A 27,344-nucleotide genomic window follows, 5' to 3' on the forward strand; every position below is an offset into this window, starting at 1 on the left:
AATTAGTCCTTTTTACTCCAATCTCCCCCTACTGTAATCCATGATCCACACTCCAGCCATAGTTTCTTTTTATATTTATACAAACTATTTTTAAAAACAGAAGTATGGAGTACGTATAGAAAAGTGCACACATTGTAAGTCTACAGCTGTATGGTTTTAGAGCAGGTCCCTGGAAGCAGAACCTGGGGTGGGGATTTTTATGCATGTGATTTATTGAGGGAGCGCTCTTAACTGAAACCTGAAAGAGAAAAAGTGAAGCAGGAGAGGTGGGGGAAGATGTTGTAAAGAAATGTGAAGGATCTGAGATTAGACTCTACTTGCAAGCTAACAAATTAGCCGGCCAGTTTCGTGGATGCTGGGTCAGAGATAAAGGGCTTTACTCTTGACAGCAACAGCACCAGCAAGAATATCAGCATTTGTACTGGTTCCCGGAGCCATAATTCCCACAAAGAGATACAAGAGGGCCAGGTAAGGCTGCACAAGTAGTGGATTATGTTACACAAGAGGACTCTGACCTCCGAATTTTTTATAATGGCCAGTAACCTGTCTGAACTTTGCCCTGGAAGGAGGCATTATCTTTATTATACTGGACAGTAAACATACCGACCTTCTGCTCCAGGAAGATGCTATTTTTGTCTTCCAAGGCTATTCACTGTATAGATATCCTTGCAAGGATCATGCAGAACAAAGGCGTTCAGTGCCTCGATTTTACAAGATGCAGAAATGTGGAAGACCCGTAGGGAATTGTCTCCCAACAGAAGAATACGGGTTCTGCTCAAGTCTAGCCTTATTGTGATTCCGTGGGGGAGCGCCTCAGGAAAGGGGCTGACCTTTGGCACTTCCTTATCATTCGACCAGTGGCTGCGGATCACCCTGATAGTAAGGCGTGACCTCGAAAGTATTTCCGAGGGAAGCCACTCCCTTTGGCCTAGGTTAATTCTCAGAACAAGGCTGCCGCTGTGAACTACTAGTAGCCGGCACTGAACGTCAGCAGAGGAAAGCATAGATTAAGTAAAGCGGATCTGGGTGAGGCATCAACGGTGCCTAGCACATTGATTAATTATCACAAAACAAATACACTCGTGTAATTACAACCCAAGATAAGAAATGGGGCATCACCAACTCTCAGAAGTCCCCTTTTGTCCCTCCTTCTGGTTATTATCTACTCACTCCTCCTTAAATATAACCACTACCCCGACTTCCAACACCATGGATTGGTGCTTGTTGTTGAACTTCTACAGACGAGATCGTGCAGTATGGACTCCTTTATGTCTGGTGTTTCTCACTCAGTGTTATTTTTGCGAGTCATATTGACGTGCCTAGCTTTAGCCCATTCATTTTCATTGCCGTGTAATATTCCATTTTGTGGATATACCACCATTTATCTATTGTTTCTTCTCTTAATGGGTATTCTTCTTTTAATAATTCATTCTGGGTTTTGTCTATTGTGAATAAAACTCTATAATATTCCTGTACATGACTTTTATGTTCACATTTCTGTAGAATATATACTTTAGAATGGACTTGTCGATTCATAGGATATTCACATGTTCAGCTTCCATACCTGCTGCCAACCACTTTCCCAACATGGTTGTCTAATTTTTACTCCTACCAGTCGGGTAGTAAAGTTTCACTTAACCACAGCATTACCAACTCTTCAGCTTTGTCGGTCTTTTACATTTTAGTTATTTGGGTGGGTATGTAGTTATTTTTATTGCAGTTTTTACTTTGTATTTCTCTGATGACTCACAAGGCTGAGCACTTTTTCATGTATTTGTTGGCCATTTGGATATATTTTCCTTAAGTGCTTATTTCAAATGTTTTGCTCATTTTTCTATATTGTCTTTAGCTTACTGCTTGGTAGGAATTTATTATATATTCTAGTTATAAGTTCTTTATCAAATATAGGTATGCAAATAGACAAATGTCTTCCCTCACTCTGTAGGTGCTTTTTCACACTTTTAGTGATGTCATTTGTTGAATAAAAGTTCTTAATTTTAATGTTATCCAACTTATTAATCATCTTAAAATGTTCAGTGCTTTTAATGTCCCATTTAAGAATTCTCATCTACCCCAGATCATAAAGTAATTGTGTTCTTATCTTTGAAAGTGGTATTGTTTTACATTACACGTTTAGGACTACCATTCACCTGGAATTGATTTTTTAGTATAACATGATGCAGAACTCTGTTCATTTTTTCCCCATATGTGTATCAATGAACTCAGTACTGTTTTTGAAAAGACCATCCTTTCCCTCTTACACTTGTTGTCACCTTTATTATAAGTCCAATGACCATAAATGTATGATCAGGTTATGGACACTATATTCTGTTCCATGGATCTGTTTATCTTACCTTCACATGTCTGGCCAATATTTTGTAGCTTTGTAATGTCTTGATATTTAGTAACATAAGGATTCTAACATTTTTCATCTTTGTCAAGGTTATTTTGACTATTCTTTGCCCTTTGTATTGTCAAACAAAATTTAAAATTAGCTTGCCAATTTCTAATGATAACAAAATTGCTATAGGCAAAATTCACAAACATAACCAGAAATAACGTTTAATCTGACCAGGCTGTGGTCCAGTCAAGCTGATACATAAAATTAACCAATCATACATGGTATAGAGTTTTCCATCCTTTGGTTTTTTATCATTCTTTATTCTTTTGTTTAACATCTGTCATTCATAATTCACATGTAGTTACATGCTTATTCAGTCTGAAAAAATTATCTTTTAATTGGAATAGTTAGTACATTTACATTTGATGTAACTATTGATAGAGTTGTATTTAAATCTACCATCCTTTCTTTTATCTGTTTGTCATCTAGTCCTGCTCCTTTCTCTGTCTTCTTTTTATTAATACCATATTTTTGTTATTCTGTTTCTTCCTCATTGACTAGCTGGTCTTGCATTCTTTTACTATCCTTTGAATGATTATCTTAAAATTAAAACATGTATTCCCAATTTATAAATTTTAATATAAATTAGTATTTTTACATTTCTTGAAAAACATTTTAGAACATGTTAATTCCTTCAACCCATGCCATCTTTCATGTGGTTTCATGTTATTTCTTTTCTCCTGAAGAACTCTTCTTTTGTCTAAAGAGTTTCCTTTACATATTTCTTTTAATATGGGACCTGGTGGTGATAAACTATATCAATATTTGTTTGTTTTTATTTTTATTTATTTTTTATGGAGGTATAATTGGCATACAATATTATATTAGTTTCATGTCTACAGCATAGTTATTCTGCATTTGTACACATGAGGAATCGATCAGCACAATAAGTGTAGTCACCATCCATCACCATGCAACATTATTACAATATTATTGACTATATTCCCTATGCTGTATTTTTCATCCTGGTGACTTAGTTATTTTATAACTGGAAGTTTGTTCCTCTTAATCTCCTTCACCTATTTTCCACATTCCCGAACCCACTTCTCTCTAGAAACTACCAGTTTGTTCTTTGTATTTATGAATCTATTTTTGTTTTTTTTTGTGTGTTTGTTCACTTATTTATTAGATTCCACATATAAGCAAAATCCTATGGTATTTGTCTTTCTCCGTCTGACTTATTTCACTTAGTGTTATACTCTCTAGATCCATCCATGCTGTTGCAAATGGCAAGATTTCATTCTTTTCTACGGCAGAGTAATATTTCATCATATATACATATGTGTGTGTGTACACACACACACACCCCATTTCTTCTTTATCCATTCATCTATTCATGGACACTTGGGCTGTTTCCATAATTTGGCTATTATAAATAATGCTGCAATATACATAGGGGTGCATTTATCTTTTCAAATTCGTGTTTTTGTATTCTTTGGATAAATACCCCGTAGTGGAATTACTGGATCATATGGTAATTATATTTTTAAGTTTTTGAGCAATCCCCATATTGTTTTCCACAGTGGCCGCACCAGTTTGCATTCCCATCAGCAGTAATTGATGAGAGTTCCTGTCATTCCACATCCCGGCCAGCATTTAGTGTCAGTGTTTCAGATTTTTGCCACTCTATAAGGTGTGTAGTGGTATCTCATTGCTTTAATTTTTAATTTCCTAATGTTGTATGACATTCAGCAGCTTTTCATATGCTCATTTGCCATCTGAATATCTCTTTGGTAAAGTGTCTCTGCCGATAATTTGTCCATTTTTAAATTCAATTGCTTATTTTCTTACTGTAGGGTTTTGAAAGTTCTTTGTATATTTACCAAATATTTATGTGTTTTTCAAATATCTTCTCCCTACTCTTTGCTTGTCTTTTCACTCTCTTCATAGTGTCTTTCACAGAATAAAGTTTTTAATTTTGATGAAGTCCAACTTTTTAATTTTTTTCTTTCATGAATCATGTTTTTGGTATTGTATCTAAAAACTCATCACGAACCCAGCTAGGTTTTTTTCACCTTTTATCTTCTAGAAGTTCTATAGTTTTGTGTTTAAGTTTAGATCTATGATTCTACTCAGCTTTTAAAATTATCTGACTATACAGCTTACAAATACCCCAACAACCTTGATAAGAAAGGATTTTAGACTATTGTTTTCACTTCTCTGCAATCCCCTTCTCTCCAGAAGCTTGACCCCTCAAGTCTTGACTGTCTTGGTATCCCTCAACTCCAATTTTTGTTTCTTCAACCCTATAAGTTGGCTGAAAGCTGCTGCTTAGTTTCTGTTTTTTAGCGTCTGCTTCTTCTTCTCCACCCAAAATGTTTATGAACTGGAAGAACCTTGAGGGAAAGGGAAGTGTAAAAAATCATGTTCACCTCAATGAGTTTCTTTTTTCTTGACATCTTAGTTCTTCAAGTCCGCAGTGGTTTGGTAGCTCTGCAATGTGTTCAAAGTAAATTTTAAAAATATTAAATTTATCTTTTCAGCTGTTCTTGACAAAAAGACTGATGTGCTATGAGTCAGTCTTCCAAAACTGAAAACAGTTAAAAACACAGTTCATACACAGCTTTCTTGCCTAAAAATCTTTGAAGGCTTCCCACTGCCCACAACCTGGCACATGTGGGTAGCATAGCCTACTGTTTTTATATTGTGGTTCATGCCTATGTTTCTGGGTCCAATCTCCACCTCACACATGCTATTGTCAAGCAATATCATAATTCACAATGTTTTCCCACCCTTTTGGGCCTTTGCCTGTGTTCTTCTTTCTACCTATACCAGCATTCTTCTGATGGTCCTCCAAATGGCTTAATTACTCAGCTATCTACCCCAAATCAAATGTCACCTTTTCTCAGGAATATTCCCTGTCCTCTCTCCCTAGGTAGAATGAACAGTTTCCCCCTCTGTATTCTCACTGAATATTTTACAAACTCCAACCATGGTACTTTTCACATTTCATTTGATTAATTTTCTATGTTTCTATTTCCTACGTTTTAGAGCTTTTCTATCATCAGTGCATGGTAGGACAAGGCCTATGATAGGAGCTCAATGGCTAACTGTTGAATGAATAAGTATTCGAACTATTAAATCCTCTGATTTATCTCACTACCATTTCTCACTTTCTTATGTTTTCTCTAAACATTTCTCAGCAATAAAGTTAGTTCGCTCACTTAATTTTTTTCATTTACTCATTCAACAAATATTTGCCAATCACCAATCACGTATCAGGCACTTTCCCAGGAAATACAGGAAACACAAGAATGAACAAGATAGAATCAGTTGTTGCCCACATGGAGCGCCTAATCTAGAGATGTGAAGCATTATTTTTTTTTAAACATGTTTCTTACGTTGTTTGGAGGGAAGTAGTTTCAGCCAGAATGCTTCCTTCTTGACTTTCTTTCTTTACTCTGTGTCCTAGATCTGTTAAGCTAAATGTCATTATTTTCAGTATTTCACACTCTTATCTATTACTGCACCCTATGTATCATGGAAAACTGAAGGGCTCACATGCTGAGACTTCCCATCTCAAAGAGCAATTAAAATATTCTAGGTAGATCCTGTCAGCCAAGTTACAGAGAGTGTTTCATTAAACAATATAATTATTTTATCTTCATTTTAAGTGACAAGAATGTGAGATCTTTGATGTTAATGATATTGCCAATTGAAAGATTGTTAAAAATCTTTCATTTGATGCCAAATAGCTATTTTGATGTTTGAACTTTATTTTCAATGAATTGATTCATTTTGTGGGGCGAAGGCATGGAGGGTGTTGGATATCTGAACTCTGTAGTAAGTTCATGATATGTGGCAGCTGGGATAATATCTTGAACATATTATTTCAAATACATGATAGTTTTCTAATGGTGATATTGTCATTTTCGTTGTTCTATTTACTACATTTATCGGTACCCCTGGATATGAAATAGTCCATGGAAGGAAGGACTGTAGTCTAAAAGGAATTTCCTAATGTTAAATTTGAAGCTCCTAAAATTTAAATTGTGATTAAAAAGGCTTACACTTAATAATTCTTACATTGTTTTGTTTAAATTGACCCACAAATTAAAAAATGATCCTGGTTTTTGTTCTTTTTTCAGATCGACATTTACCACATTGTAACACTTGAAGCAAATAAAGCCTGGGAAATTTATAGTTTGGCTCTATGAACTCCACATTGTCTAAGCTTAAGTTCTCATTATTTGATAAAAATTATGCTTAGGATTTTAAACACTGTGTCAAAAAATACTGAGAACTTTAAAAGATATGTTTAGTGTGCGTCAGCAAACTATTAGAAGAACATAAAGGACATCTGTTAACAGGTTGAGGAGAAGACAATTGATCCTAGAGTTTGTAGCACGTTTACTCACATTAAAACGTTAAACAGCTGTCTAGGGGAGAAATAAAACAGTGTATCAAAATATTTGAGGAACAGAAAATAATGGGGGTTGAGAAAGGAAACAATTCTAGAAGGAGTAAGATGTCTCTAAAACGCATACGAATAACACCTTTCTTCAGATTTTAGACTAATCACCCAGGGTAAGTTAACATTTTGACAGTACATTTCCCCATGAAGACACAACAAAGAGGGGCAAGGAATGGGACCCAGTTATTATAGTGGAGGAGATGGGCCCAGAGTGATAGCGTATGTGTGGGGGGTGCAGTTCTGCGTGCAGATGTATAAGATAATGAGATCAGAGGGCAAGAAGAATACAACTTACACGGAGCACAGAGCAGTTCACTCCTCAGCTGTGAGACAGCAGCAAAGCCTCATTTGGCCACAGGGATACTCAGTACCAAAGAGCATGTGTAGGCCAGGGAAATTAACTGGCATGCATTGTTTAGAAGCAGCAGAGAAGATAATAGACTGTGACTTCTGGAATATTTACAGTTCATCTTGGGCTTTCCTTAAAATATAAACTTTCCTCTGCTTGAACCTGGTGAGGGATATAAAGAAAGCACAAAATTCCAGCGGGATATTAGTTGAGAAGACTCATTCTCTCTAATTACTGGAGGGAAACAAACCCACAACTCAGGATCAGCTTTCTGGGGGGGAATAGGTATGTGGAAAAGTTTTAAAGTAGGGACCAGATCCTTCACTGGGATAAAATTCAATGCCCTTATTAACTTTCCTCCCAATTCAAACTAAGCTTTGTTCTGGGACATTAAGACCCAGAGCTCACGCTCACACTCATGTCAATATAGCTCATTTTTCCTGGCTTTTCCAGTTCTAGGGCTCCAGGCCACCTCCTGATGGCCTTGCCCTTCCATGCCAAGCAACTCTGCTCCCGGCCCAAGGGTCTCCCTGTGAATTGACAAGCAGAGTCTGCGTACCTGTAGTCATGCTGCTCCTTCACCGAGATGCTTTCTCCCCGTCCCTCTGGAAAGCTACCCATCGTCCAGTATGGACCTCACTGACCTGTTTCATGACCTGCCACTTCCCCGTGTCTCTGAGTCCTTTGGGCTCCTGTGTCCTGATCGCATGCTGCTGTATTCACAGTCAGTTGTACACACCTCTGACTCTCCTCTGAGGTTGTAAATTCCTTGAGGGTCGGGACCATGATTTGTACGCATTTGATTCACTCATAGCGCCTAGCTAACAACAACGACATTTATATGGCACTGTATAATACATAGCACTCACATGCCTATTCCTCATTTGTGCCTTACGATGATCTTGTGAGGGCAGTAAGATAGGCAGTGATTTCTGTGATTTGCGAAAGCTGAACTTGAGGTTCAAAAGATTGAGTAATTTATCTTCAGTCATGCAGCCAGGAACTGGAAGTTTCTAGACTTGAATTCAAGTCTTTTGACTCTGCATTCTAATTTTTCCTTGCCCTATTCCACTTCAATAATGGACTGTGAAACTTCAATAAATGACTGTGAAACTGAAGTAAAGGAACCACTGGCCTAATGTCAAGAAGAAGAAGAAAATAAGCTCCAAATAACTACTTATGTGCAAGCTCGAGCTGGTGAATGAGCTCGTGGAGAAGGGCCTTGCTTCATGGTTTGGGATTTGCAGCTGCCCAAAACCCATCGCTGAATTTGACTTCGAATCAGTCAAAAAGGGTATTTTCAGCTTCCTTTTGCTTGGGGTTTGTGTGATCTCTGATTAAACACAACCAATCTCTGCTTTTTTCTATTCATCTTGTCAAATCACAGGTTTTCCTTTTCTCCCTGAGAGGAACACTTGAATCTCATCAAAGTAAATGGCAGGGGTTTTACTTAACACACATGGCAAACCAAACAGAGAGGGCAGGAGATCTCCAGGAGTGATCCAGAGAAGCTTCTAACAAAGAGAACAATTTGTGCAGGTAGGACCAGGGGAAAAATCATCAGCAACACAGGCAGTATCAACGGAGAAAACACCTTGAAGGAGGTAAGCTGTGGCCTCTTGGTGCATTGCATGGTGCACTGGGTGTTATACGCAACTAATGAATCATCGAGCCTTACATCGGAAACCGGGGATGTACTGTATGGTGACTAACATAATATAATAAAAAATCATTAAAAAAAAAAAAAAGAATGAGGATGACACAGAAGTCAGGAAGAGGCGCCTCGATGCTCTTTCTGGGTGCAGGTGGGGCAAGACCCCCTCCCTGCTTGTGCTCCTTTGCATGGAATTGGTAAAGCTAGAGGGCGCTAGAGAGCATTCTTCTTAGGAGCACATTCTGATCCCCTTTTATTGGAAACTGCCCTCAGACAAAAATAAGAGCACAACCTCTTTTGATGTTAAACATCTGACTTCCCCAGGATGTAGTTTCTAAGTTAGAATGTTATGTCTTTTATTTGCCAATATGAGTTTCTCTTGGGCTGGTACCACATCAGTGAAGGCACAGTTGATGAAAATTTTTCTGCTTACAATTGGTAACAAAGCAATTTAGAATATTTGCCTCATGGCTCTTCGACCTTAGGCTTAAATCTGGTTTAGATACCATTTGGAAGCATTTTAGTAGTACCAGATACAAAATTGCCAGGAAAGTTTTACCTTGTCTGAATATCATCAATTAATTCTCTTTTTTCTTTTGTGCCCATCATTTATTCAGTCCTGGGTACTATCATAAAAACCTTGGGACCCCAGGGGCGCCTGGGTGGCACAGCGGTTAAGCGTCTGCCTTCGGCTCAGGGCGTGATCCCGGCGTTATGGGATCGAGCCCCACATCAGGCTCCTCCGCTGGGAGCCTGCTTCTTCCTCTCCCACTCCCCCTGCTTGTGTTCCCTCTCTCGCTGGCTGTCTCTATCTCTGTCAAATAAATAAATAAAAATCTTTAAAAAAAAAAAAAAACAAAAAAACCTTGGGACCCCAGGCCACCCCAGGCTGGAGTTAAGAGGGTCATATGAAGAATGGCAACTTTGTCTCTCACCTGTTCATGCAGGACCATCAGCTGTCCACAAAGGTCTGTTCAACGATTTCCAGGAGGGCTCAGCTCTGCTTGTGAACATTCGAGACCAGTATCACAGAGCATCTGCTGGGCATTGAGGCCTCTTCAGGACCTCATTTCATTGTGTACTGGTGTCCCTTGTTAGGTCTCCTGCTATATCTACCATGTAAATGACCATATCTTCTGGGCTCTGCCATTTATGCCCCCCACGAACCTTGGGCCCATGGCCCAAGTCACTGCTAGACATCTCTACAGGCGTTCTGAGGTTCCACTGCCCTTTGCAGCCACTCCATGGCTGGAGCACACAGTAGACAGGTCTGCGTGTCCTCCAGTGTTACATCCTGCTAGCGGGTCTCCATAGCTATGCTTCTTTGCACCTGCTGCTTTATGGTGGTTTTACTGAAAACAGTTATTTCAATTATTACTTTGTAATGCCCAACAGCTCCTCCCCAGAGGACTAGACTGGGAACAAAAGCCCGTGACAAACACCACGTGCACTCTTCCTCACCTCCTCCTGCCCCCAGCCCATCTATAGGTCTGTGACGAGGCCTGTCTTGCCTGCCTCATTCCTCTAACACAAGTTCCAAACATATTTAGGGAGATGTTAAGGATCATTTTCTTTGTAATTTGTTTCTCATTGCTGTAGTAACAGATTGCTCTAAGTTTAGTGGCTTAAAACAACACAAATTTATTGACTTACGTTCCAGAAGTCAGAAGTCTGAAATGGGTCTACAGGGTTAAAATCAAGGTGTTGGCAGTGTTGTGCTCTTCTGGAGGCTTTAGGGGATTTTCTTCTCTTCTCCCACTTCTAGAGGCTGCCCTCATTCCTCGACTCATGGTCCCCTTCCATCTTCAAAGCCAGCAATGGATTGTCGAGTCTCTCATGATGCTCTCTCTCTGGTTCTTTCTCTTCTGCCTCCCTTCTCTATTTATAAGGGCTTGTGTGATTACATTGGGCCCACCTGGATAATCCAAGATAAATTCTCCATGTCAAGGTCAGCTGAATCCTTAATTCCATCTGCAAATTTAATTCCTCCTGACTGTTCCATGATATAACTTATCCACAGGTTCCAAGGATTATGGACATGACATCATGAGTCATTCTACTTATCCCCAGGTAGATAGAAAAGCACAGCTTAGTAGCTTAGTACTCACAAGGGCTATGTGCATGTGCAGTGGGCAGAATGTGCTGGATGAGCAAACATGGGTCAGTGTGACTTGGGGTTTCTCTATAGATCTGCCCTTATCCCTGGAGCATTTATCAAGCACTACTACACTAATTAAGGTGGCCACATTTTGTTCTTGCAAAGACTCTGTTGCCACACACAACCTGCTCTTTCTTTCTTGGAATCTTCTATTCCCCCAAACCCCCTGTTGCCATAAATCTAATTGGCTACTATCCTGATCTTGGTGGACCTCTGTCAAGACCTCCAGACCCAAACTGATACCCTCATCCACATATTAGATGCCAACAGGTAGGTCAGCATGTTTTAGGAACAATTACTGTGACCTGGAACTATCACATTAGTTACATCAAATGGTCCTTAACTTGACCTTGCACAGACCTTTCTCAGAAAGCAGGCAGAGCACAACTGGAACTTCTGTGATTTCTTTCCATTGATTTAAAGACCTACAGACCTCTGGGCCACTTACATGGACCTCGATCCACTCTCACCTCAACACAAGAGATCTTCATGGAAGAGGAGAACAAAGATGGTGCTTATGGAAACCATGACAAGTAGGTGGGGTCAGAGTTACAAGTCAGTAGAATTCTTCCCCCACAACCCCTGCCCCCAAATGGAGATCTAGGTTGTCAGTTTACCTCAGCCCTAAGGACCATTGTTGAATCAGTGATATTTTATGAGATATTTGTGGGGCCTACATGTACCGGCTCTCTACCTTTGACCTACAGAAATACATTTTCTGGTTCGGTCGATGAGGTACGCTAACTGGCTTTCCCTTGCACCTTCCCTGAGATCTTTCATTTTGTTTCATTTCTATACCTGTTCGGGTTTTGGTGTACACACACACACACACACACACACACACACACACACCACTAACACCAGGGCTAGTCCTTGGTAGCATATGTTAAAACAAGCTCCAACCAAACAAAATACCGGCAAGTTTCCTCTGATTCCGAGATGGGCAGCTCATTTTCTGTGAAAGCACATGATATTCGGAGTAAGCATCTCTTGAGAATACCAGAAATCTTGCAGAAATTCCTATCTTAGCATAATTTGGATCTAATTTATATGGAAAATCTGAGAACTTTAACTTAAGATGGAAATGTAACCCATTTACAATATCTGTACACCCTCGATGAATAATAAGTTGTCACTCTCATGTGGTGCAAATGCGTCTCCTAAGTTTGAATTTTGAGAATTTCTCGTTTTGCAAATCCCTTGAGAGGGAGCCTCTCAAGAGGGAAGTAAGAGACAGCAGAGGCAGCAAGTGGTCCCTGCACCCCGCAGCTAATTGGAGCATCAGTGATAGCCTAAGCAGTATCCTGCTGCCGCCTGTAATTTAGAACATGCTTATCTCTAATTTGTAGCATTTCTCCCCTTCCTGATTATACAAGACGGGTTCATTCATTATTAATCTGGTTTGTCAGACTGCACGGCCCTCCAAGTGTCAGGCTTCCTTGTTTCCAGGCAGTGAATTTGTGTAGGAGCAATGAAATTTCAGAATGCACAGATCAGCAAGCTCGTGTCTGCACCTGATTAAAGTTAGATAGGCCAACTGAACAACCTTAAAATAATTCTACATGAAGCAGCAGGACACCTTTCTATATCTGTCCTTATTATTGGAAAGGAAATAGACTAAAAAAATCGTTACTTTCCTTCCAAACTGCACATGATTTGAAAGGGAAGTAAGGGAAACAAAACGATCCAACATTGTCTACACCAAGTAGCCTAGAAATGAAAAATAGCAAAGGAGACATAACTCCAACTTTGCTGTAAAGACGGTCAGTGTCATTTTAGCACACATACGTACACACACAAACACACGCATGCACACACATTCACATACACACCACGATCCTTGCTTTGTGGCGCTTATAACTTAATGTTAACCAGATCACGATATCGTGTTGTCAGTGGAAAGAGTACTGGACTTGCCAGCTGAAGATTTGGGTTGGTACGATTCTCGGGGAAGGAGCCTGAACAAGCAATCTGGTCATGGGTCCTATGACTGGGCTTCAGGGCACAGCTGGAGAGAAGGAAAAAGTAATGCATGATGGGAAACAGATACAGACACCATGCATTTCAAAACAGTAATTATTATGTAAAAGACTAAGAAATGGATTCTAGCTGATTTCCAAGTCATTTGAATGAGCGCTGGAATTATATTTCTTTTGTAACCACCACGCTTTAGAGGAAGTGGGTAAATAAAACGATGGGATGATAAAATCTTGAACTAAATACAATGAACACATTTCCATCTATGCCTGTTGAGAATTTTTGGATAAAGGTGTCTCTTGATCTTTCTCTTCTTTGTACTCATCAGAAATCCAGCACTTTTGTCAACCAAAAAAGTCTCTGGGCTGGTTTTTGCCCCTGGGATAGAGGTATCCATGTATGTGGCAGGAAGACCATTCACAATTAGGACTTCGGGAGTAGCAGCCCTCCCCTGGAGAGTATTTGGAAGAGAGGAATGACAGTGTGTGAGGGCTACGGGGGATTATTTGTATGGACTTGCCAGCCAGAAAAATTAAGTAGATACTAAGCAGAGCCTGAAGCTGGCACAGGGACAAAGAGGGCAGATTGCAGCTGTTGGGGGTGTGCTGGAAGTCTCATCTGCCTAAAGAGTGTAGCTGAGAAATTGTCCACACAGGTTGCCAAAAATTTGATCCCCCAAATTTGGAGGAAATAACAAAAGTAGTTTCTACTTTATACCAGTGGTTCACAATGGGAAAAGGGAGAAATTTTGTCTTTCAAGAGACAGTTAGCAGTATCTGAAGACGTTTTTGATTGGCACAGCTGGGAAGAAGGGCCTTGGTATAAGCAGAGAAGGAAAGACCAAGTGGCAGGGGAAGAGCTAGCTGGGCTTTGCCGCAACCTCATCGTCAGTGCTCTCATCTGTGTGATGGATATTATAGGAGTTACTTATGTGGTTATTGTAAATATTAAATGAGATAATGTATGTAAAGTACTTATCATGGTGCCTGACTTAGTCATGCTTCAACAAATGATCACTATTACTATTAGCACTATTTTTTAAAGATTTTTTTTTATTTATTTGAGAGAGAGGGAGAGTGGGGGAAGGGGCAGAGGGAGAGGGAGAAGCAGGCTCCCCGCTGAGCAGAGAGCCTGATGTGGGGCTCCATCCCAGGACCCCAGGCTCATGAGCTAAGCCAAAGGCAAACTTTTAAACAACTGAGCCACCTAGGTGCCCCTATTATTACCATTATTGTGTTATTTTTAGGACTAGACTTTCATTATCAAACCAAGGGAAAATGACTTGAGAATTTGGGGAGACATTTAAAAAGAAATTTCTGACAAATCCCAAACAAAGGATGCCAGTGGAAAACTAAGTGAGGGGGGTGGTGTGCAGAGCTCATTGTGGCAACAGGGGAAGCTCCTGATTGAATTCTATTTCATAGAATGTGCACGAAGCATAAAAGAACATATTACAAAGAAGTTTTTTTTAAAGGAATATAAAACCAAGAGAACAATCTTAATGACTAAAGCCTGAAGTAATACTATCCAATAGTAATGTAATGGGAATTCCACTTGTAATTTTAAATTTTGTAGTAACTACATTTAAAAAGTAATGAAAAAGGGAAATTAAATTTAATAACATACTTTATTTAACCCAACATATCAAAAATAGTATCATGCAACATGTAATCAATATGAAAAATTATTAACCAGATAGTTTGCATTCTTTTCATCATGAAATCCCCAAAATTAAGTGTATATTTTAGACTTACAGCATACCTCAATTTGGACTGGTCATGTTTCAAGAGCTTAATAGCCACGTATGGGTAGTGGCTACCATATTGGACAGCAAATGTATAGAAGATGGTTGTGAAAATGTTAGCAATGCTAAAAATAAGTCTTCAAAGTTATGTCCAGAGTAAGGAGGGTAAGAAAGAAAATAAAAAACCTGCTGATATATAAAGATAATTTAATGTTAGCACCCCTCACTACTTAAAAAAAAAAGATTTATTTATTTGAGAGGGAGAGAGAGAGCACATCAGGGAAGGTCAGAGAGAGAGAGTCTAAAGCAGATTCCATGCCGAGCCTGACTCGGGGCTCAATCCCATGACCCCGAGATCATGACCTGAGCTGAAACCAAGAGTTGGAAGCTCAACTGACTGCACCACCCAGGTGCCCCTCAACTAGTTTTTAACTTCCATCCTCTCCTTCATGAAACTTAAACCCTAGTAGGTACAGTTAGACCTCACCTCAGTATAAGATATTTAAAGGCCAAAGTATGTGATAAATATGAGGAGATCATTTGGAGTGATAATAATAAATTAAAATATCTTTTACTAGACTAAATATGTTTTAGGGAATGGAGAGATTCTTGAATAGGTTGGAGGAATTGTGAGTGGCAATAGAAGTATGTAGAAACTCATGTTAAAAATAAGCAAGTAATGGGGTACCTGGGTGGCACAGTCAAACACTGACTTGTGATTTCAGCTCAGGTCCTAAGCTCAGGATGGTGAGATTAAGCTCCGTGTTGGGTTCTGCACTCAGCATGTAGACTGCTTGGGATTCTCTCTCTCTCTCTCTGCCCCTCCCCTGCTTGTACTCTCTCTCTCTAAAATAAATAAATCTTAAAAAAAAAAAAAAAGCAAGCAGTCCTTCTAAAGGAGAGCTGTGGGGTCCTGTGCAAACTTGACACACCCTTTTGTGAAAGCCAACCTACTCAAAGTTTGAATCAAATGAATTCCATGGTATCTTGTTCTAATAGCCTATGAATCTGTAAGATTATCCAGAGTTTTTGAGCATTGAGCATTGAGGCTTTTGAGCATTGAGGAAGAGAAGAGATGATCAGTAGGGTCCAGCAATAGTTTATGAAAAACAAATAACACCAGCCTAACGTCATTTCCTCTTCTAAGTGGTGTCTAGTCTTACACTGTCAGGTAAAGGCTAGGGTCATAGCACATCTGGATTTTGGCAAGAAGTTTGAAATTTATGTTTAATGAACACCTACTCTTCATATAACATTAACTCAACAGATATTTATTGAGCATATACTATAGTTTAGACACTGAAGCTATGACAGTAGATAAGATATTTTTTAAGAAGCCGATTACACAAGGGGGTACCTGGGTGGCTCAGTCAGTTGAATGTCTGACTCTTGATTTCAGCTCAGGTCATGATCTCAGGGTTGTGGGTTCCAGCCCTGAGATGAGCTCCATGCTCAACAAGGAGTGCTTTTCTCTTTCTTCCCCTCCCTTGGCCCTTTCCCCTGTTTCCACATGTAAATGCTCTCTCTCTAAAATAAATAAATAAATCTTAAAAAAAAAAAAAGAAACTAATTACACAAACTTGATTGTGGAACAATATTGAAAATGCAAGGCGCATAGATTTGAGGGGTCATTTAACTCAGTCATGAGAATTTACAGGAGGATTTCTCTAGGAAATGACATCTATACGGACACCTAAAGGTGTTAGAAAAAATTCTGTGGTGTGAGATCAGGAAGGATATCTCAGGAAGAAGAAACAGTAGGTCTGAAGGCTCAGAAGTTAGGGCAGAGCTCATGTGTAGAAAAGCAGTGCTTCTCAAAGCTTAATGTGCACAGGAATTGTCTGAGGGATCTTGTTAAAATGCAGATTTTTACTCTGAAAGTCAGGGATGGGGTCTGAGATTCTGAATTTCCAACAAGCTCCGAGGTACTGCTGATGCTGCTGGGCCTGTGGACCTCACTTCGAGTCGAACCAGTGGAGAGCACACGAAGGGAGAGGGGAGAGAGAGCACTGAAGAGCACGGGCATGGCTTGGACCATGAAGGACATTGTAGGTCATGCTGAAGGATTTAAACTAATATTTCAAGGGCATTCAGCAGAGACAAAATGTGATGAGCTTTGTGCTTTTGAAGGATCACTCTAACAGTAGTGAGGAGTTGAAATAAGCAAATCTGGGAGCAGTTCTGTTGAGAGTTGAGGGGATCTTATGTGAACTCCTGGAGAGAGGATGATTACATTTAGGAGATGAGAAAGAATGATAGATTCAAGGAGGAATTTAGGAGGCAAGATTGATTGGACTTGACAAGGATGAACTTGGCATGGCAGCTGGAGGGACAGAAGGGGTCAGGAACAAGATCCTGACAACCAGGGGACACAGCTTGAACAGTGGGAAGGAGGTCAATTTACTAAACAGGGAAAACAGGACAAGGAAAGGGTATGGGTAGTCATATTGAAATGGAAGTTGAACAGAACAATTACACGGAGATGTCCAGTAAGCAGATGAATGTGCAGGCCTGGTACTCAGAAGAGAATATGAGTTAAAGATATCAATGAGAATCATTAGCATAAATGAGTAATAAAAGACGTAAGAGTGAATGAGATTCCCCAGAGGAGGAGAGAATTTAGAGGCTGTCCTCAAAAGCTGAAAGTGCTGTCATGTGTTTAAGAGTTATTTTTGGGTTTCCAGATGAAAGAATCTGGATGAATAAGAGGATATTACAAGGAGACTTTGATTCTTTATAGGGGAAGAAATTTCTCATGGTATTACCTGACCCATTAAGGCACAGTTTATCTTACGAGGTAGTGAGTTCCTCATTTATGGAGGTATTCAAATAGAGGATAAAAGTCCACTTCTTAGGACTGTTGGAAAGAACATTCACACATCTGATAAGGGGTTGGATCAATGAAAACGATATATGCACTCCCATGTTCACTGCAGTACTATGAACAATAGGCAAGGTATGTGAACAACCTCAGTGTCTATAGATGGATGAATGAATAAAGAGATTGTGAGATATACATTCAGGACTATTAGTCAGCCAAAAAAAAGAAATCTTGTCATTCGTGACAACAGAGATGAACCTTGAGGGCATTATGCTAAGTGGAACAAATTAGAGCAAGACAAATACTGTATGAGCTCTCTTATAGTGGAATCTAAAAAAGACAAGAATGAAAACAAAAGCAAACCAAGCTCATAGAGCTGTTCTCTGTAGAGCAGATTGGTGGTTGCCAGAGGGAGGGGACGGAAGATGGGAGAAATGGGTGAAGGGGGTCAAAAAAGTATTTAAAAAAATCTCTCTAGATGATTCTATGTGCACCTGGGTTCTTCAACTTGGACAACATTGTCTCCCAAATCTGAATTTTTGAAGTAATCTTTTAAAAAAAATAATCATCCTCAGGATCCTAATGGTATATTTGTGAAGAGTCAACCCTCTCCCCCACCCCCGTGTCCTAGATTTCCAGCTTCCACTTTGGGGCGTGGGTTTCTTTTGCAGATGCCACCTAATGGGTAGCCAACCATCTCACGTTTTCTCTATGCATATGAGATGACGTGATGGGTCTTACCAGAAGGGCTTGTTAGATGGGAAAGCCATGCTATTAACAAGCACAAGACTCAGTGGCACAAAGGTCACCAGCTTTTCCTTAATTGAAGAAAAAGCAAACACGCATGATCCTTATATAAACACTGATATTTAACATTTAACTCAACCCTCATGATTCATTAAGAAAAGGAAATTCAATAAAGTTGGGCAGATATAACTACAGAAAAAAACTACCCCCAATGAATCTGGCTGTTTCTAGAACTTTGAGTAAAAGAGAAATCAAATTTTGAAATAAATGCTAATACAGACAGTGACCATCATTATAAATATTATTTTTTGGTTTTAGTCCTATAGTGACTATCTTTTATATCTCATACGACTGGGTTTCTTCATTCCCTTGGAATACGTATTAAAAAATTTTCTTGTGTGTGAACTTTAAACTCTTGGGTCAGAAAGTGAATCGTGATAGCTAAGATCCTAGCTATTTCTGATTTCCAAAAACAAAAAATTGATTTTTAGGAGACTCATTTTGTGGGTCAGAATTTGTGGGAAATGAAGTAGGCACAATAAATTGGCAGAAGAGGAGGCAGAAAATAATAGAAAACAGACCTAAGGCCTGGAAAAGTATGGCCGTCTGGGACCATTTAGTGAAGGGGCAGACAGTTCTACACACCTCAACAGTCCCTGGGGCATCTCTGGGGCAAAGGGCATCATCTATTTTATAAAGCTCTCCATCCAAATCAGTTTTAAAAGATGCCACTAAACAGTATTTGTATCTAAAAGGCATGAAAGATGCTTGTCGGGAGTGAACCGGGGGTGCTTGGGAAGAGAGAGACGTTTAGGGATTAAAAAACCCAGAGATTTTCAGAGGGAAATGGAAACAAGAAATGGTCCATGGTGTTATTTTCCAAAGTCACGCAGCTCTGGGCACACTATTTTTTTTTTTAAGATTTTATTTATTTATTTGACAGAGAGAGACAGCCAGCGAGAGAGGGAACACAAGCAGGGGGAGTGGGAGAGGAAGAAGCAGGCTCATAGCGGAGGAGCCTGATGTGGGGCTTGATCCCATAACACCGGGATCACTCCCTGAGCCGAAGACAGACGCTTAACCGCTGTGCCACCCAGGCGCCCCTGGGCACACTATTTTAAACAATCAGTCGTGGGAAAATTTCAAAAGTGCAATCACACACTGAAAAGTGGCAAAGTTTCAGTCTAACTTTCTGCCTGAATGGGACCTAAGAAACGAGAGTGGCAGGTTTCACACTGGCTTTCCCAAGGCTTCCCTTTGGAATTATGGGCGGCAGCCCCACCACTTCCTCTGCCAGCCAAGTCTCATTCTGCTGGGCCAAATAAATACCACTGAGGTCATTTTCTTTTTCCGCTCACTCTAATGCAGTTAGGGACAAGAGGGTGTGAGCTTGGAAGATGAAGGCCGACAGCTGAAGTCTGAAGGACTCTGTCAAGACAACGGCAGTGACGCCCATCTACCAAAAAGCAGGTCAGAGACTGAATACAGAAATAGAAGCAATCCCCGAACTGACGGGTAAGGAAGTGACAGTGAATGGGACCATGGCAATAGTCCCATCTACAAGTGAGCTCCAGGACCATTGAAAATAATGCTTACTGGTTCCTCCATTACTAGATGGTTTTGTGCAAGTTGTGTCTTCCTAGTTAACCCAATATTCAAGTATTCTAAACAATGTGATTAGGATCATTATAATTCATTGTAGATAATTATTCTATTGTTTCTACCTGCAAAGGCACTTCATACTTAGGAAAGTTCTTAATTGCCCTAAGAAAGTATATATGGTACTTTTTGTTTAATTCTGGTTCAGAAGTTCAAAAACCATGGGGGCAAAACTGGAAGGGATCTCAGGACCACATGAACAGGAATAAGGTTGAATGCTGGATGTACCATATACCCAATGTTCCTGCTTTCTTTCTAGTTAATTTGCAGAAAGAACTGTTATAAACCAGTGTGTCAGGATTCTTTGTGACTCAGTTATGCTATAGTTAGGATATTTTAGTGAATTTGGGGATTCGTTACTAGAGTAAAAGGAGTGAGATCCTCTGTCTCATTCTCTATGCCTCCTTCCCTCCTTCCTTCCTCCCCTCCTTCCTTCCTCCCCTCCTTCCCACCTTCTTTTCATCCTTCCTTTCCTTCTTCCCTTCTCTTTTCTCCATCAATTTTTTTTGCACTTTTGCTAAACAATGTGTTCAATCTAGAAGCAAAAATGTAGGTCTCTGATTCAATATCCTGATATGACACGATCAGACCTGAGTTTAATGGGTGGTGGCAGTATAGAGGGTTAAGCCGTAAGCTAAGTCGGGCTACGACAGTCAGACCTTAATGCCAAGGAGTATGAACTCTCTCATCTAATGTCCAATAGGGAGTCAGAATTTTTATGCAATGCAAGTTATTATATTAGACTTAGATTTTATGACTTTTACTGTTGGAAGAAACTTAGCATCATATAATTGGTGTTCAATTCATGCTTTGCTGTATATGCTAACAAGAAGTACTATATACAAAGTAATGAAGTATTCTTTTTTGGTACAAGTTTTTCCCACATACTGAAATGCTCCATGGGCTTAACTATGGTAAAGTTAGAAAAATCTGCAGCAATTGGATTTTGTTATCAATGATTTACTAAAAAAAATTGCTATACATTTTCTCTAATGTTGAAAATAACTATTTCTCAGGGCATCATTAACTGGTTAGATATAGCTCTTTGGTTTCAGAGAAGCAGCAAAATTTAGTGGGAAGGGAATGGGCTTTGGACTCAGCTAGGCCAAGTTCTGAATTTTCTATTTCGTCCTAAGTGAGTTACTTATGTTATCTGAGACTTGTTTTTTTTTTTTTCTTAACTGTGAAGTTGGGATCACAGAGTAATTTTGAGTATTACATAAATTTATTTATATAAAGCACTTAGCACAATGTTTGGCATATATACTAGTGATGATGATGATGGTGGTGACAATGGTGATGATGGTGATGATGACGGTGATGATGGTGATGAAGATGATGGTGATGATGGTGATAATGGTGATGGTGATGATGGTAATGATGATAGTGAGGATTATGGTGTATCTTCTGGAGGTAGCATGGTATCAGTATTTAAGAGCACAGATTCAGGAGCCAGACTTTTTAGGTTCAAATTTTGGCTCTGCCACTTACTAGCTATATAATCTTGGGTAAGTGTGTTAATTATCTTTTGCTTCATAACAAATTATCCTGAAGCAAAGTGCTTGAAACAACATATATTATCTCATGGGTGTAGAAGGTTAGGAATCAAGGAATGACCTAGTGGTATTCTCTGATTTGTAGTCTCTCAAAAGACGGCAACCAAGGCCTTGGCCCAAGGTCTGTGATCTCATCTGAAGCTTGACTGGGGAGGGTCTACTTCCAAGTCCAGCCCTATGGTTGCCGGCAAGATTCCTTTCCTTGAGGGTTGTTGGATTGAGAGTCGAAATTCCTTGCTGGTCGTTGGCTGGAAGTTGCCGTCAGGTTCTTGCCGCATGGGCGTTTCCAACACACCAGACATCAAAGCCAGCAGAGTCTGCTGGTAAGACAGATATCACAGACTTTTGTAATCTAGCCATGGAAGTGATGTCTTATCACTTTTTTCCCCCGGTATTCTGTTCATTTGAAGTGAGTCATTAGCTTTAGCCCACAACCAAAGGGAGAGAATTACACAGGGTGTGACTACCATTTGGAGACCATCTTGGAAGTCTGCCTCGATAGTAAGTTATTTAACCTCTTTGTACCTTAGTTACTCCATCTATTACATGGAATTAATAATCATAACTAATTAATTAATTGGACTGGTGTAAAGATTAAACAAGTTAACATCTGTAAAGTACCTGAGCCTGTTACGTAGTAAACACTCAATAAATGTTCAACATTATTTTTCTAAAATATTAATTTACAGCTTTTTTTACCTGTTACCAAAGCATTGGCCAAACCTGTTTAATAGCCCTTGTCACTCTGTGTCAAAAGGTGGTTATTGCATCACCAGTTTATATAGGGAAATGACAAGAAAGTTCAGGGCAAAGTGTGAGAACACCAAAGGAGCACTGTGGAATGAAGATCCAGTTCAAGTTCTGTTTTTCTCTTAACAAGATGTGCAGTGTGGGGGCACCCAGTTGGCTCAGTCAGTTGAGTGACGAACTCTTTGTTTGGCTCAGACTGTGACCTCGTGGATCATGGGATGGGCCCTGCCTGGGGTTCCACGCTCTACAGGGAGTATGCTTGAGATTCTCGCCCTCTTCCCCTCCCCCCACTCTTGCTTTCTCTCTCTCTCTCCCTCAAATAAATAAATAAATCTTTTTTTAAAAAAGAAAAGATGTGTAGTATGGACCGGTCACTTTGTCTCTCTGGGTCACTGTGTCTTTATCTGTGAAACGAGTGCTTCAGACCTTATCAGGAGTGATATTCATGATATTTACCAACTGCTTGGGGTCAGACACTGGCCAGTCAAAACAGAGGTTGCCATAGTATGATATGGTTTTGCTCATGTGGACTGGTTGCATGACAGCCTCAAGAAGCTACCTTTACAGTCCTTTCTAGCCCCAGACATCGTGATCCCATAACCTAGTTCCAAATCACTTAACGATTTTGTGGTCTACACAGCCCTTTAGTTTTGTTTCTCTTACTTTTGTAACTTTTTTGCCAAAGTGGCTTATAAGCCAGGATACTAGAACAATCTAAATAAAAGGCCACTTAATGTGATATGATTACCCTGTTCTGTGGGTTTAAACAGTGTGAGCAAATGTATCTAAATATAATCACAGTATTTGGTTCAGGAGCTAATCCCATTAACTGTGTTTTTAAAACTCAACAAATGTTATTTCAGAGACTCATTACCAGAATGAAAATTTTAGTCTGCTTGTTTCTGGCAGATCTTCTGGATCCTCTTCGAGAAGCTCACATATGCCTTCAAACAAAAATGTCACCCCATGAGGCAGCAATGTCCTTGCTCGGTGTCTGTAGTTTTCCAGACTCCCTGTGTGACCTGCCTCTTTCCTAATGCTTGCTAAGTACCTGATACTTTCCTACGCAGGAAGCTTATTTGAACTAATTAACATTTAATGAGAGGAAACCAACTGATTAGAATGCTTTTCGTGGTACTTTAGCTAATAAATGTTGTATATACTTTTGACGACATCTAGGCAGCATGTGGCTTCCTCCTCCCAACTGCACCCCTTCTTTTTCACAGCTCTGCCATGCTCTAGGGCTTTCTGCAGTAACCTGGCTGAACAGTTTGCCTTAGTTAATTTGAGGAAAGTTTTGGACCAAATTATTGAGGTAAATATTTTGATTAAATTTTGCTTAGAGCAGTAAGTGCATGAAGCTTCTGAATCCAAATCAAGACCAAGTCATTCCAACCGTGGTTGATAGAGAACAGCAAGAGTTTGATGAAAAGCAAAATCTGCCCAGCAGAGTCCCAGGCAGCTGAAAATGATTTTGCCTGTGTTTACGAAGGCAATTAGGGTTGCACTGGTGCAGCTCTGGAGGCCCAAAGGGAGGGGTGGGGAGGCGTGACTTCAGAGGCTCAAGCATTTCCCGTGGAATATCTGGACCTAGCTGTTCAGTATCTACTAGTGGTTTCTGAATTACGGGACGTGCCCTGAAATGGGCCAGATTAGGGTCTCCTATATCGGTGGTGTCCAATTTTTTTGGTCAGGTGTTATTATCAGGAAAAGGTTGTTGAGAAGCACTTCCAATGTTTTTATAAACCATCACATGTAGTCCAGTAATTAGTCAATATCTCAGAGAACAACGTATACTTGGATTAAGGTGCATCAACTGGTGACAGTGGATAAATCCACATTTTAAAGAGTCTTGATGATTTCTGTTATATTTAAGTAAATCCTCATGGTTTTTAAAAATTCTTTGCTTACATTCAATTTAGTTAACATATACTGTATTATCAGTTTCAGGGGTAAAATTTAGTGATTCATCAATTGCATATAACACCCAGTGCTCATTACATCAAGTGCCCTCCTTAATGCCCATCACCCAGTTACCCCTCCCCCCACCCATCTCCCCTCCAGCAGCCCTCAGTGTATTTCCTAGAGTTCAGTGTCTCTTATAGTTTGCAGTCCTCATGGTTTTCTCATGATGTGGCTGGGATCAGAGCAAATGTTAAGGGTACCATAAGTAGGACGTGGGTCAGATCTATCAATTTCTTGTTTGGCTGTGTTTGCCTCATTACTATTATCATCATCGTTCATATACTTTGGCAGGAATATTTGAAGCCATATGACTACTTTATTTTTTTGAGGATTGGTTCTGTTAAAGCCAGGTAACAACTGAATTTGTTAAAACCACTGTGATAGTTAATTTTACATGTCAATTTGACTGGGCTAAGGAATGCACACATAGCTGGTAAAACATCACTTGTGTGTCTATGCTAGTGTTTCCAGAAAATATTAGCATTTGATATAATAGACTGAGTAAAGAGATTCACTCTCACCAGTTTGGGTGGGCATCAACCAATCTACGCAGGACCAGAATAGAACAAAAAGAAGAAGAGTGAATTCCCTCGCTCTCTTCTTGAGCCAGGACATCCATCTTACCCTGAACTTGGACATTGGAGCTCCCAGTTCTCAGGCTTTAAGACTCTGGGACTTACACCAGCAGCCCCTGGTTCTCAAGTCTTGCCCTCAGACTGGGAGCTACAGTATTGGTTGCCCTGGTTCTTGAGTTTTCAGACTCACACTGAACTATGCCACCAGCTTTCCTGGCTCTTGAGCTTGCAGATGGTATGCTGTGGGACTTCCCAGCCTCCATTTCCCCATGAGCCAGTTCCTATGTTAAATCTCCTCTTCTGTATGTCTATTGCTATGGGTTTTGTTTCTCTGGAGAATCGTGACCAATGCACCCAAATAAACATAACATATAAATCCACTTAAACAGGACATGTAAATTGCGGCGTGTTGCAAAACAACCAAGTGAAAGAATAAGGGCTCACACTGCTATGCCATGGGGTTACCGTTTTCCCTCAAAACGTGTCAGATGTGCTATTTTCCTCTGTGACATAAGGAAGGAATGAAAGCACTGGTATGAGCCTATTTATTAGGTGTTAGAAAGCTTAATTTCTTATTTAAAAATAGAATTACTATGTTAAGAGAAGTTCTTATTTATTCTCATATTTTCTTCTCATTCCCCAGTGGATTTTAGGAGCATCCCCCTCAAAGACCATTGGTTTAGATTTACGTCTGAAGACATAATCTAGCTAGTTATGTTATGCTGGAATAAGTCTCTAATAGTCTCATTTATTCCTGACAGCTCCCAGCTCCTCGACCAAATTTTATAGAGCTGTGCTGGGCATTCTACTTATTTGAAAGTCTACTTATACACCACATGCGTAGCAAATGCTGGTTGTAGCCTCCGTTGAGATGTTCAGTTTAGTTCCGATATCCCGTGGTTCCCATGAACCACAAATGAACTCAAAGTTCAGCATGGCAATAGGTGCCCTCTTACGGGAAGTGATCTGAGCGCTCCCAACAAGTCTCTTTAGTGTGTAGAAATCTAAACTTCTGGCAACTAGGTATTTGGTCGTTTTTTCTCATTAGCAAGGAGCATGATGCTGCAAAAAGAGTATGAATTTGGTCATCAGAAAAATGTGACACCAAGGCCTCGTTTTGGAACATTCTAGCTGTGTGACCTGGTGCAAATCCCCACCTCTCTGAGCTTCAGTCTTTTTATCTTTTAATGAGTGTAATAATATCTACTTTCCTTGACTTTTGTGAGAATTAGGCATAATATATGTTTGGTGGTAGGCACTTAGTAAATTCTAACTATTGTTACTCATTGTTATTATTATAATTATTTAAATTTTTTTTCTTGAAAAGAGAACGTTTTTGCATATGGGAAAATGTTTGCCAGCCATAAATTTTATTTGTTAGATATTACTTACATCCTAAGGCTGCTATAAATCACAGATCATGTACAGGGGTCTGTAGGAGGGTGGGGAAGGACTGGCTGTGGTGTAGGTCCCAGGGGCTTGGTGGGACTCAGTTACCGAAAGGCATTGATCCAAGCGTCTGAACATAATCACACAGAAAGCCACCAAAGCACAGAAGTGCAACTAGGCTGTGAGGAAAGCTAAGCCTCATAAATGCTCTGTGGATGTGGAACTTAGTGGTTTTGGGGTGCTGTGTTATAAAGGAATTGGAAGAAGGCCAGAAGCAGGAGAATGGATAACCTCACTTTGGAGTTCACTCTTTTATCTACCTTTTTTGGTTAGAATAAGCAAAGCTAGGTGATATAACAAATTCCCAATCTCAGTGGCTTAATACAGTTTGTTTTTTCCCCCCTTCACAGTTCAGTGTGGCTTGGTGAGCAAGCAGCTTTCCACATAAATATTCGAGCCCTCAGACTTCCCCTGGGTCTCTTGATTCAGTTACAGGTGAGGAAAAAGCAAGAATTATGTTTGGGAAGTTTTCATGGGAAAATTTGAAAGGCATAGGTGGCACTTCTGTTCACACCTCTTGGCCAAAATTCAGTCATATGGGTACACCTAACCATAGAAAGGGCTTAAACGATCTAGCTGTTAACAGAAAAAAGGAGAAAATACAAATATTGATGAATACTTGTACTTTGCCATAACTGGCTTTCAACCTTTTTGGATTACAATCTACAGAAAGCATATCAATACCCAACACACACACACACACACACACGCGCGCGCGCGCACACACACACACCCCACTTGTCAGAAAATACTTGATCTTATTATATATGATACCCTTTGATATTTTCTATTCTATTGTATTTCATTTAAAAAATGCTGGTTGTGCTACATTAAATTAATTTCACAATCTGGCAGAGTGAAAAATACTAATCTTATACTAATTCAGGAATGTAAGCCTGAATATAATATCCCACTAGTTATCACCAGAGATAGAGAATGAGGCCCTGCCTACCATGATCAGGATCTAGGGTGCCTGAGAGCACTTTCCGGGGAGCCCGGTGAAAAAAATCTAACCAATGGGTCCAAAGACAGCAGAACTCTGAGACAACACCAATGTAGTGTAGGATTCAACCTGGGATGAGACGTGGCATTCACATATTTCCCTTTCAATACTACAGCCTTGAA

Source organism: Ursus maritimus, unplaced genomic scaffold (assembly GCF_017311325.1).
Source record: "Ursus maritimus isolate PB19 unplaced genomic scaffold, ASM1731132v1 scaffold_20, whole genome shotgun sequence".
Lineage (NCBI taxonomy): Eukaryota > Metazoa > Chordata > Mammalia > Carnivora > Ursidae > Ursus > Ursus maritimus.